Source organism: Apium graveolens, chromosome 6, assembly GCF_009905375.1.
Source record: "Apium graveolens cultivar Ventura chromosome 6, ASM990537v1, whole genome shotgun sequence".
Classification (NCBI taxonomy): domain Eukaryota; kingdom Viridiplantae; phylum Streptophyta; class Magnoliopsida; order Apiales; family Apiaceae; genus Apium; species Apium graveolens.
The window spans coordinates 146,140,802-146,153,494 of NC_133652.1; the positions used below are offsets into that span (position 1 = coordinate 146,140,802).

The 12,693-nt window shown below is 36.7% G+C and overlaps 1 non-coding gene across 1 annotated transcript; it reads right to left on the minus strand.

The window, feature by feature from the left end:
• Positions 1 to 10,905: 10,905 nt before the first annotated feature.
• LOC141669310 (small nucleolar RNA R71) lies at positions 10,906 to 11,012 on the minus strand. Its single transcript, XR_012553597.1, has one exon. It is a non-coding gene; the product is annotated as a small nucleolar RNA R71 (small nucleolar RNA).
• Between the last annotated feature and the right edge of the window lie 1,681 nt (positions 11,013 to 12,693).

Genomic DNA, 12,693 nt, shown 5'->3' on the forward strand with positions numbered 1-12,693 from the left:
AACGAGACAAACATGTTTCAATACATCTAAAGATCTATTGCCCCAGTTTTCAAGTCATTCTGAGGATGTTTAGGCTTTCAACCGAACTCTCGAAGTTTTCGTGAAATTTCGAAGGATGAATTCTAGACATCTGTTGATTAAGATATCCATTGATCAAGTCATCCGTTGTTGATCAAGACATCCGTTGATCAAGTCATCTGTTGATGATCAAGTTATCCGTTGATCAAGTCATCCGTTGATGATCATGTTTTTCGTTAATCAAGTCATCCGTTGATCAACTTATATGGGGACATAATAGTGAATGTGCTTTATTATGTTTTACATAATTTCTGCTGATCTTGATTATTGCTACTATGTGTTTCTTGTCTGTGTTATTATGCCATGTGATACTAAACATTAGCATGCTAGAGTGACATGGACATATGAATGTTTTAATTAATGATTTAATCATGAGAGTATGCTGCTATGTTATGTGTTCTTTGTTGTTAACATAATACATGTGGAATTCGAAGAAATAACATAGGACGATGCATCTAGATTAAACTCCTCAAAGTAAATACTAAGTGGGAGAGGGAATTAATATGAAATTAAATCTCATGGTCTCCATTATTGTTTTTATGTAATTTAACATAAAGACAAATATAAATTATATATACGTCACCAATCGTGGCATATAATTTATGGTGTCTAGAATGTTAAAGAAATTGCTAGAATAAACTTCTTAAATTAATAACAAATATTGGAAGGTATACATCTCACCCATCGTGGTATACCAAGTTTCATAGATTTCGGATAATTATAAGATATCATTTGATGGCATCAGGTATATTATATTTAATTTAAGATTTGATTATTACGATCGACATTTTGTGTAATATTATTTGCGAATTCTGTATAATATTAGAGTCGATTATAAATATATTTATTGATTGTACATTTGTGTGAATGGAATTTGCTGCATTATAAATTGTTTTATTTAAAATATGAATTTTTCAAAGCGAGAGTTTTATTAATTGCTATTATTCTGGATTTATAGAGAATATTCTTTACCTTGGAAAAATTATCTTTTAAAATTTATTTCATTCACAAATCACAAAAGTGATCTCATAAAATTTCTAAAAATCCAAGTTATTTTATGGTACAACTTTTATAATTTTCGAAAATTTATTTTATTTTATAAAAGTAAATATTTGAAATTAATTGTTTAGTAATTAGCAATTTACATGGATACCCATGCATGCAAATACCCTCCCATTCAAATTAAAGGGCTAAAAAGACAATTCATACCCCACTAACTCTCTTTTATCCACCAAAAGACTAAACTAACCTTGCATGCATTTTTGCTTAGCTTTGGGAGAAGTGCACTCTTGTAAATTCTAAACTCCACTCATTTCTTGGTGCATGATGATCAAAAAGAGGAGAGTTAATCCAAAACTACACTCCACTCAACCTCACCATTTTCACTCTTAAAATTTTCTCTCCTCCCCCCTCTTTCTTCCATTCGGCCGAAGCCCCCTTCCCCATCCTCTTCAATTTTTCTTCAATAAATCCTTGCCATTCTAGTGTAATTTCACTACCCATTAATAAATAATATACTTTCCAAGAAGTTCCATGCTTAGGAGATGAAGTTTAATGCTTGCATGACTTGTTTTCATGTGATCTCCAAGGAGAAACTCTTAATTCATGTGGATTAAAGAGTTCTCCTTGAGATATAATTTTTATGTGCATAAACTAATTGTTTACTTGATTAAAACTCCTTTAAAACACTTGCATGCTGCTGATCTCTAGTTGTAATTCCATGTTTTACTTTGCATGTAAGAGATATGGCATTATTTTCAAGAATGATCAAGCTATATATGCTCTCTTTTTCGAAAATATACATGCATGTTTGGTTTGTGATTAAATTCGACCTATATGGGCTAAAAACGAATTTTTTCCTTGATATCATGCTTGATCTTAGTTGTTAAAAGATAGTGTGCATGATCTCTTGAAATAATTTAGTATTTTAAGTCGAATTTATGAGCTAATAATCCCATTGTTTAGTCGAACTTATTTTTGTGATCAATGTGAGTTTCATGTTAAGTTTTAGTTTGCATGTTGGTGATATAGGGCATGAATGATCTCCATTCTTGGTTTAGGTCTTAGTTTAGAATCTTATAGTAGTAAATTTGCCTTGCTTGAGATTTAATTCGTGGTTTTGAAGTGGGAGTTAAGGTGGAAAGACTAGGATAAAGTCCTGAATTTTTCAATATTTGCATGTGAGTTGTGTGTTGATTTTGAATGGGCATTTCTTAGGCATTGTTAGGCCCAAACCACGGGGAGTTAGTACTTGGGTTGTAGTTGAGTCCAGAAGCCATAAATTAGAGAAACCCAACCATTTAGTGAGGTGCACACACCAAAACTTAGATTCTGCCAGAATAGATGACAGTTTGAGTTTAGTACCTTTTGGAGGTCAAAAAGTTTGATTAAGATTAAGCCCTCATTAGGCATTGATTAGTATTGATAATAGGGAGTTTAAGGAAGAGTTTCAAGTTGAACCATGGAGGTTTAGAGTTAGAACCAATGAATTTAAGTTAGTCCAAAACATGGCAGTTTTGAGGACACCCATTTAGAGTTGTGTCAACTTTGAGGTAAGGCCCAATAAAATATAGGAAGGCTCGTAGTGTCATTCCAAGTGCAAAAGTTATCTTATAGACTTAAGAATCCAGTAGGTCAGTTTTGGTTAGGAATATTCGAGCTTTAGTGGTGTCAAAAGCCGAGAGTCGCCTAAGGTATCGCCATAAGTGTGCAAGTGAGAACGCTTTCTTGTAGCATTTAGTTTTGTGAACCCTATGAGTGAGGCATGATTGATCCCTAGTGTTTGAATTTAGATATAGGTCAGTAGAGTGTTAGGCCAATGTTTTGGCTAAGAGAATTGGAACCATCAAGTGTAGGCCCTTCAAGAGTCGAGACTAGTTTAGTAGTGTGTCGCAAGTGGAATTGTGGAGATTTGAGAGTGAGACCATTCAAGTTCCGAATAAAGCACCAAATCTAAATAATAGTATGAGTATACCTATCTGTGTTATGTGCTCCAAGGTGCTACTATATGTATATGTGCATGGTATTGTGTGTTAACTTAGTGTCTTACGCAATACAAGACACTAAGCGTTATTTGGAGTCAATTTGTGCATTTAGTGTTAGGGTTGTTTGGTGTCATAAGAGTCCATAGTAATGAGGGATTCTTATTATTTTGTAGGATCAGGTGAAGATAGGAAGTTTGCCGTCAAGGTCGAGTAGTGCTCCCGTCACTCTCAAGACAAGTCGTGTGTAGTCAAGCCTTCTCAAGGCAAGTGTCCTTCCCTTGTAAACTTATATTATGCAAGTATATTCCTCTTGTTAATATTTTGTGATGCAAGTGACCCTCTTTCAAACTTATATTTATGCAAGTGTACCCCTCTCTCATATTTTTACAATGCCAGTGTTACACCCTTTCTAAACTTATATTGTGCAAGTGTACTTTTCCTACGTAATGATATTATGCAAGCGTTTTCCCCTTGTCGAATTGATATTATGCAAGTATATTCCTTTTGTTAATCATATGTTATGCAAGTACCCTGAGATACTTATTGGAACCATGATAGCTTGCTTGTTAAAAGAATTTGATATTGCCTATTGTCGTAAGTACCCGAACTTAATTTGAGTTAGTATAATTGCTATACCTTGATCACCCCAAACTCATTCATAAGCGTTTCGTACCTTTAATAATCATTCATATACCATTGTTGTATTCCCCTGACTTAGTGTTTAAATATCCATATTGATTATACATTATCAAATTTCCTTGCGAACTTGAGAAGTTAATCCCTTCGAATCATATTACCATTTTCATTTGTTTATCATTTTCTTTCATTAAACCCTGAGATAACGATTCATTTGTACACTTTCTTATTACCCCTTACTATGATACTCGAAAATTGAAATTTATTTGATACCTTACGATTGTAACCCTAGTTGAGATTCCTACCTTTGTGGTTTATTGATTCGAACTCTTTTTCAATACTTTCTTCCTTCATTGTTAAACTATTGATATTCATCTTTGATAACCTCTAGTGAGAAGATTGTCCTTCTGTCGATAAGAATCTCGTAATCTTAATCCTTTGATTATTGATCATAACCCTATTATTTGAAATCCTTCGGAATTGGAATGATTGATACCCTTACTTATAATCATTAGAATTTCCCTCTGTTGAACTATTGTTACTCAACCCTGATTATTCTTTTAAATCAGTGAATTGTTCCTTTGTATTGAACCCTGAATTGATTTCCTCTCCTTGATAGTTTAATTTTCTGGCAATAAACCTTAACTTAGTACAACTGTTGTTGAGTTTGGCCTAGAATTCCTCAAAGAAGTACACGACCCTTTCATGCTTAAAGAGCTTTTGAAATGTTATTATTTCTGGCATCAAATTTTTATAAAAATGCAAAGTTTTTAAAAGTCAAATTGTCAAATGGACAAAAAAAAGTTTTCTTGAGAATAGTGGATCTGGACTAAGACGCAGGTCCTTTCCACACTTATTTGAGGCTTAAAAGCTGCCTCGGGATCCCATTAAATTTGTTAGAACCCAGCGAGGTTCGGGATTACTTCGCGGTTGATCACCGGCTTTAATCCGTAGTGTCATAAAATTATTTTTGAGTTAAGAGTTGATTCAAAAAGATTTTGATCTGATTAATGATGCCATTTCCCAATTGTTTAACTTATGAATTTGAACTGTTGTTAATATTCCAATTGTTGATTATATACCCGGCTGAGCATTTGACTCACCTCTTGCTATTATTTATGTATTTCAGCTAGCAAGTATGGTTAGTTCAAGCAGACCGCCCGTAAGTCCACTAGAGATGCTGAGTCTTATTTGAGAGCTCAGGTAGATAGCTGAAAGTCTATTGTGAGGACCGGTAGTTATGAAGTTGTATTAGTTTATAGTGTTGGACTGTTCTTCAAACACTAAACCTAGCGATCTTGGAGATTGTCTATAAACAGCCTTTTGTAATATTATTTCATTATTAAGTCATTTATATTATTAAGTGTAATTTGGGGCTGTGACATTGATGATGGTATACACTTAGCTATGAAAAATAATATAGACCACCCAAATGTGGTGTATTGTTTAGTAATAGGACCAAAGTAACATTTAAACAAATTTAAGTGGTATACATGTCACACATCGTGGCGTACCAGAAATTTATGGTGTTTAAATGTTAGTGCATTAATTTTAATAATTGTTAGAGGAACGAATAGGTCTTAATATTTAATGCACCCTTTATGTGTTATGTGATGTTTTTATGCATTATTCTCAGGATACAATGGGATTTAATCCACTGTCACCATACTTAAGGATAACAAACTTATCGGACCTAACTATATTGAATGGAAACAAAATTTGGACATTGTGTTGACTGTTGAGGAGTACAAGTTTTGCACTTATGAACCCAAGCCAGATCAGCCTGCTGCTAATGCTCCTGAAGATGAGAAAGAATATTATAAGTGGTGGATTAAGGCTGATGAGATGTCACGATGTTACATTCTGGAAGCAATGTCGGGTGTTTCGCAGCATTAGCATCAGTCTATAGCCACTGCTGCAGATATGCTCTTTAATCTCAAGGAACTTTTGGAGATCAGAATAGGGTTGCTAGGCAAGTAGCCATGAAGGCTTTAATGAACACTCAGATGGCTGAAGGAACGCCTATAAGGGATCATGTTCTCAATATGATGTCACATCTGAATGAGATAGAAATCCTTGGTGCTGAACTTGACGGGGAAACCCAGATTAACATTATCCTTATGAGCTTTTCCAAGAGTTTTGAGCAGTTTCACTTGAATTAAAACATGAACAAGAGGTTGTATAGTCTCGCAGAACTCCTGACAGAACTTCAGGCAGCTGAAGGATTATTTCGGAAAAATATTCAGGTGAATGTGGCTGAGAAAGGTTCTTCCTCTAAGCCGAAAGGTATGAAGAAGAAGAAAAAGGCTCAGACACAGAAAGCTGTGAAGGCAGTGGGAGTTCAAGGTGGTGTGAAAAAGCCTAAGGGAAAGTGCTTCAGGTGCAAGCAGTCAAGTCACTGGAAACAGGATTGTCCTCTTCCTAGAAAGATTAACAATACTGGTACATCTCTTTCTCTAGTTACAGAAATATATGTAGCGGCTATATCTACGAGCACTTGGTGTGTAGATACAGGAGCCACTGATCATGTTTGTAATTCTACGCAGGGATTCCAGCTATCCAGAATGCTTAGAGATGGTGAGATATACGTGTTCATGGGAGATGTTACGAAAGTAGCAGTAGTTGCGGTAGAAGTTATTCATTTATCTTTTTGTTCTAATAGGATTTTGGTTTTGAACAATTGTCTTTATGTACCTTCTTTTAAAAGAAATTTGATTTTGGTTTCTAAGCTTGCTATGGATGGTTATAATGTTTGTTTGGATTGTAATGTTTCTGTTATGATGAATAAATGAATTATATGTTCTGGTACATTGCAAGACAATTTGTATATAATTAATCCTAGTCAACCTGCACTACAACTACAAAATAGGGAATTGAACAACATGTCTTCTACCTTTACTAAAAGAAATGAACCTTCTAGTTTGAACCAAACATATCTTTGGCACTTGAGATTAGGTCATATTAACTTGAGGAGGATTCAAAGACTGGTAGTAGACGACCCTTTAAGCTCATTGGCAGTGGAGCCATTTCCAGTTTGTGAATCCTGCTTGGAAGGTAAAATGACTAATAGGCATTTCAAGGCAAAGGGAAATAGAGCCAAAGAAGTGCTAGAATTGGTTCACACTGATTTATGTGGATCCATGAATATCCAAGCAAGAGGTGGCTATGAGTATTCCATCACATACATTGACGATTATTCTAGATATGGGTACGTTTATTTGTTGCGCCGTAAGTTTGAGTGCTTTGAGAAGTTTAATGAGTACAAAGCTAAAACGGAGAAGCGACTTAATAAAAGTATCAAGTCACTACGATCAGATCATGGTGGTGAATACTTGCTTGAAGAATTTAGGGAATATTTATCAGAGAATGGGATAAAATCCCAATAACTACATCGGACACACCCCAGCAGAACGGTGTAGCAGAGACAAGAAACCAGACTCTTTTAGAGAGTGTTAGATCGATGATGAGTTATTCAGATTTACCCAAGTCGTTTTGGGGACATGCCTTAGAAACAACAGCTTATCTTCTGAACCTAGTACCTTCTAAATCGGTTCCTAAAACCCTCTTATAATTGTAGACCGGGGATAAACCGAGTCTAAGACACATTCAAATATGGGGTTTTCCCGCACATATGCTGAACAAGAACGTGACTAAGTTAGAATCTCATGCAGAAGTAAGGCTGTTTGTAGGATACCCCATGAGAATGAAAGGTTATTTATTTTATAGTCCGAAGAATCAGGATGTCATTGTTAGCACCAATGCTAGATTCCCAGAGCCAGACTATATAATGAATCACAAACCCATGAGTAGTATCGTTTTATAGGAGCTAGTGGGAGGGACAGATAATACCCAAAAACCTATAGTACAGGTAGAACAACCACACCAAAATGCACAACCTATCACTAATACCGCACCAGTGCCTCATCATAGTGGGAGGGTTGATCGACAGCCTGATAGATTCATGTTTTTGGGAGAGTCTTCGGACTTGGTCTCTGGTGAACATGATGATGATTCCCGGACATATGAAGTTGCACTACAAGAAAAAGATGCATATCTTTGGCAAAAGGCAATGGAATATGAGAAGTAATCGATATATTCTAATCAGGTCTGGGAGCTCGTGGAACCATCCAAAGTATAAAACCTATTAAATGTAAGTGGATTTACAAGAAAAAGAGGGGATCAGATAAAAAGGTGAAAGCCTGGAAAGCAAGACTTGTTGCGAAAGGGTATACTCAGAAAGAAGGTATCGATTATGGGGAAACCTTTTCGCCAGTGTTCATGCTTAAGTCAATTCGTATTCTTTTATCTATAGCAGCTCATCTCGATTATGAGATTTGGCAAATGGATATCAAGACAGCTTTCCTGAATGGAAGTCTTGAAGAAACCATTTATATGCAGCAACCAGATGGATTCATTAAAGAAGGCCAAAAGCATCTTGTATGTAAGCTTAAGAGGTCTATGTATGGACTTAAATAAGCTTCTAGGTATTGGAACATTCGTTTTGATCAGGCAGCCCAGTCATATGGTTTTGATCAAAGTCCAAACGAAGCATGCGTGTATAAGAGATGTGAGGGAAATGTAGTGGTTTTACTAGTGCTGTATGTTGATGACATTTTACTCATTGGAAATAATGTTGGGATGTTGTCTTCAATAAAGGCATGGTTGTTCAAAAAATTTGAAATGAAGGACTTAAGTGAAGCAACATACATTCTTGAGATCAAATTTATAAGGGATCTCAAGAAAAAGAATGTTGGCTTTATCTAAAGAGCCCTACATGGATGACGTATTAACTCATTTTAACTTGCAGGACTCGAAGAAGGGTAATTTACCTTTCATACATGGATTTTCTCTATCAAAGAGTCAGTGCCCTTCGACACCAAAGGAAAGAGGGAACATGAAGGCAGTTCCTTATGCTTCGGCATATGGAAGCCTAATGTATGCTATGTTATGTACGAGATCTGATATCTGTTTTGTCGTGGGCATGGTTAGCCGATACCAGTCAAATCGAGGACATGAACATTGGAGTGCAGTAACAACATTACTCAAGTACTTGCACAGAACTAAGGAGTATATGTTAGTTTACAAGTCCTCGGATTTGTTGCCTCTGGGATATACCGATTCAGATTTCTGATAAGTGGAATTTTATACCACTTAGAGCGTCTTATAACGGCTTGAATTGATGTCTTGAAATCGAGTATTATGTGTATTTGATGCATTTTTCTAGTGTTTTTGCATTTCAGGGTATAAATTTCTTATATAAGGAGAATTCATCAAAATAAGCCTAGGGTAGTGTTTGGGATCAGTTGCGGGGAGTTGTGCGAAGAAATCAGCAAAATCAGAAGAAAGACATTAATTTTTCCAGAAAGGTAGCAAGCACCCACCTGGAAGGAGCAGGCGACCGCCTGCCAGGAGGCGCCCGCATAGAGATTGGAGGCGGCCGCCTGGGTGCAGGAATTATAATTCTGGATTTTCTAATTCGAGTTATATCGGGCTTTTGACAACGCTGTTTCTTGTGGACTTTTATATAAACATATTTGGGAGACATTTTCACAATAAGCAAGGAATAAGTAACAAGGAGAGAAGATCAAGAAGACCGTTTTAGCACGCAACAACGAAGAAGAGGAAGCATACGTTTATCTTGTGATTCTTTTAATTCATTGTAACAGTGGATGCTAATTTTCTTTACTCTTTGAACCTTAATACTCTTGTGACGTACTCTATTTTTATTAAGTATTTTTATTCATTTATATCGTTGTGTTTATATCATGTTTTCATATGAACCCATGGCGACGATGAGTTCTATCATAGGCTAATCGTGATCATGGGGTCATAGCGAATTTACTATGGATTTCTTTAGTTAATTGTTTAATACCTTGGTATGTGGTGATTGTATGATATCTAGCATAGGTTGTGCTTATTTGTCTTATGTGCGTCGCGAATATATAAGATATCGTGTTAATCTCTTATGAATCGACAATGAATCTTGAGATTTAGAACTTGCCATGCCAGCATAGGTTTATGTATTATATGCATGATTAGTGGGTAACTCTAACTGTTTTACTTGCCCTGTGGAATCATAATGAATAACTTGTGCTTAAATCGTTATATTGTCAAATTCTGTAGACATATAGGGTCTCAACATAATTGATGCCTATTCAACTTCTATCTTAATTATGGATGCCTGGTAGAATGGTATTCATACAACAAAAGTTGGCATTTATCAGTTTCGTGTGGTTCGATTAATATCATCACCATTACATGCTAAGGGTAATAACAATAACTATTGAATGAAGTATTAATGAAGTTATGATCTCATGTGTGTTTAATATTGATAATTTAAGTGTTAAATCCTCATAGTTAATATTAGTTAATCAACCTTAATTATTATTGTCTTGATATTGAAGAGTAATCATACAATGGTGAGTAAGTGTTAATTAAATATAATTAGTCTGAGTCTCTGTGGGAACGAACTAGAAATCATTCTATATTACTTGCAATCACGTATACTTGCGTGTATTTTAGCGCATGCTTTGTGCCCTAACAAGTTTTTGGCGCCGCTGCCGGGGACTCGATGTTAATTTGTTTAGTTTATGTACTTGCCATCAGTGGTCATTAGGATTCATTGATTAAGACTTGTTACTTAATATTTCCGGTTTTATTTCAGGTACTCTAGCGAGCGTTTATACAAACACGTTCTCGCACTCGCTAGAGGAATCTTGATATGGATGAGGAGACAGATTCAGCTCTTGACTTTCCGGGGAAGATAGTTTTTGAAGATTTGGATACAGAGAGTGAGAAGAAAGAACCTGTAATAATGGGTGATCGTATAGACCCAGCTGACCCAAGTCTTATGGACTTTTCTCGGCCTAAAATTGATGACATTCAGTCAAGCATCATTCATTCGCCTATTCAGGCTAATACTTTCAAAATCAAGTCGAGCACTATTCAGATGGTGCAGAATTCCGTTTCTTTCGGAGGTGCTGCGACTGAAGATCCCAACATGCATATCAGGAATTTTGTCGAGATCTATAGTACTTTCAAATATAATGGTGTTACTGATGAGGCTATCAAGCTGAGACTTTTCCCATTCTCTCTGAGGGACAAATATAAGGATTGGTTACATTCTTTACCAGCTGGGTCCCTCACTACTTGGGAAGATCTCGCATAAAAGTTTCTGGTGAAGTTTTATCCAATGGCCAAGACTGCAGCTATAAGGAGTGCTTTTACTCAGTTTGCACAACAACAAGGAGAATCTATGTGTGAAGCTTGGGAGCGCTACACGGAGATGTTGAGAAAGTGTCCACATCATGGTATGCCTGACTAGATGGTGATCACTGGTTTTTACAATGGTTTGGGGGCCCAATCTAGGCCCATGCTCGATGCAGCTTCTGGTAAGGTAGCAGGTATTCTAGAAGTTGATGCAGCTACATCTATTGCAGCGCAACTCCAAGCGCTGTCTATGAAGGTCGATTCTTTAGCCAACTATAGAGTCAATCAAATAGCTATTATCTGTGAGCTTTGTGCAGACTCTCATGCTACGGATCAGTGTTCTCTTATTAATGAATCTGTTCAGTATGTGAACAATTATCAGCGACCGCAGCAACCTGTGCCAGCTACTTATCATCCTAATAACAGAAATCATCCCAATTTCAGTTGGAGCAATAATCAGAATGCTGTTCAGCAACCATATCAGCGAGCTGCAAGTAAACAGTTCAATCCACCTGGATTCCAGCAACCTCAGCAATATGCTCAAGGACAATCATATCCTCAACAAGGAGGTGCAACTCCACCTTCTAGTGCTGATTTTGAGGAGTTAAAGCTGTTGTGCAAAAGTTAGGCTATTTCTATAAAGACCTTGGAAAATCAAATCGGTAAAATAGCCAATGCCTTGCTCAATCGTCAACATGACACACTTCCCAGCGATACGGAAGTGCCAGGCAGGAAGGAAGCTAAAGAGCAAGTCAAAGCTGTCACCTTAAGGTCTGGAAAAGTTGCTGATGCTGAAAAAGCAAAAGATAGAGAAGCTGAAGTCGTAGATGAAGGAGAAAAGCAAAAGGAGAAAGAGGGGGAACCAAGGAAGACTACTGTTGAACACACTTTGCCTGAGGGTAATACAGGGGAGAAACAACTCTATCCTCCACCACCTTTTCCTAAGAGATTGCAAAAACAAAAGCTGGACAAGCAGTTTGGTAAGTTTCTGGAGATGTTCAAGAAACTTCACATCAACATACCTTTCGCTGAAGCTCCGGAGAAAATGCCTAGTAATGCGAAATTCATGAAGGTTATTCTTTCAAGGAAGGTGAAACTGGATGATCTCGATACCGTTGCTCTGACGGAAGAATGCAATGTTGTGCTGCAACAAAAGTTACCTCCAAAGCTTAAGAATCCAGGTAGCTTCACCATTCCTTGCACCATTGGCAAATTGTCATTCGACAAGTGCCTTTGCGATTTGGGAGCAAGCATCAATCTGATGCCATTTTCTATCTTCAAAAAGCTGAATTTGCCTGATCCAAAGCCCACCTACATGTCTCTAAAATTGGCTGATCGTTCTATTACATACCCACGAGGCATCGTGGAGGACGTTCTAGTAAAGGTGGACAAGCTCATCTTTCCTGTAGATTTTATCATTCTGGATTTCGAGGAAGATAAGAAGATTCCCATAATCTTGGGAAGACCCTTCTTGGCTACAGGCTGTACTTTGATAGATGTGCAAAAGGGTGAACTTACTATGATGGTGTAAGATCAGGATGTGACATTCAATGTGTTTAATGCGATGAAATTCCCCACGGAAGATGAGTGCTTCAAGATGGATTTGGTCGATTCTGCAGTTATTTCAGAACTTGATCATGTGCTAAGGTCTGATGCCTTAGAAAAAGCCTTAATGGGGGAATTTGACAGTGATGATGAGGAAGGCAATGAGCAGTTACAATATCTAAATGCTTCTCCTTGGAAACAAAAGCTAGACATGCCATTTGAATCTCTTGGTAATACTGAT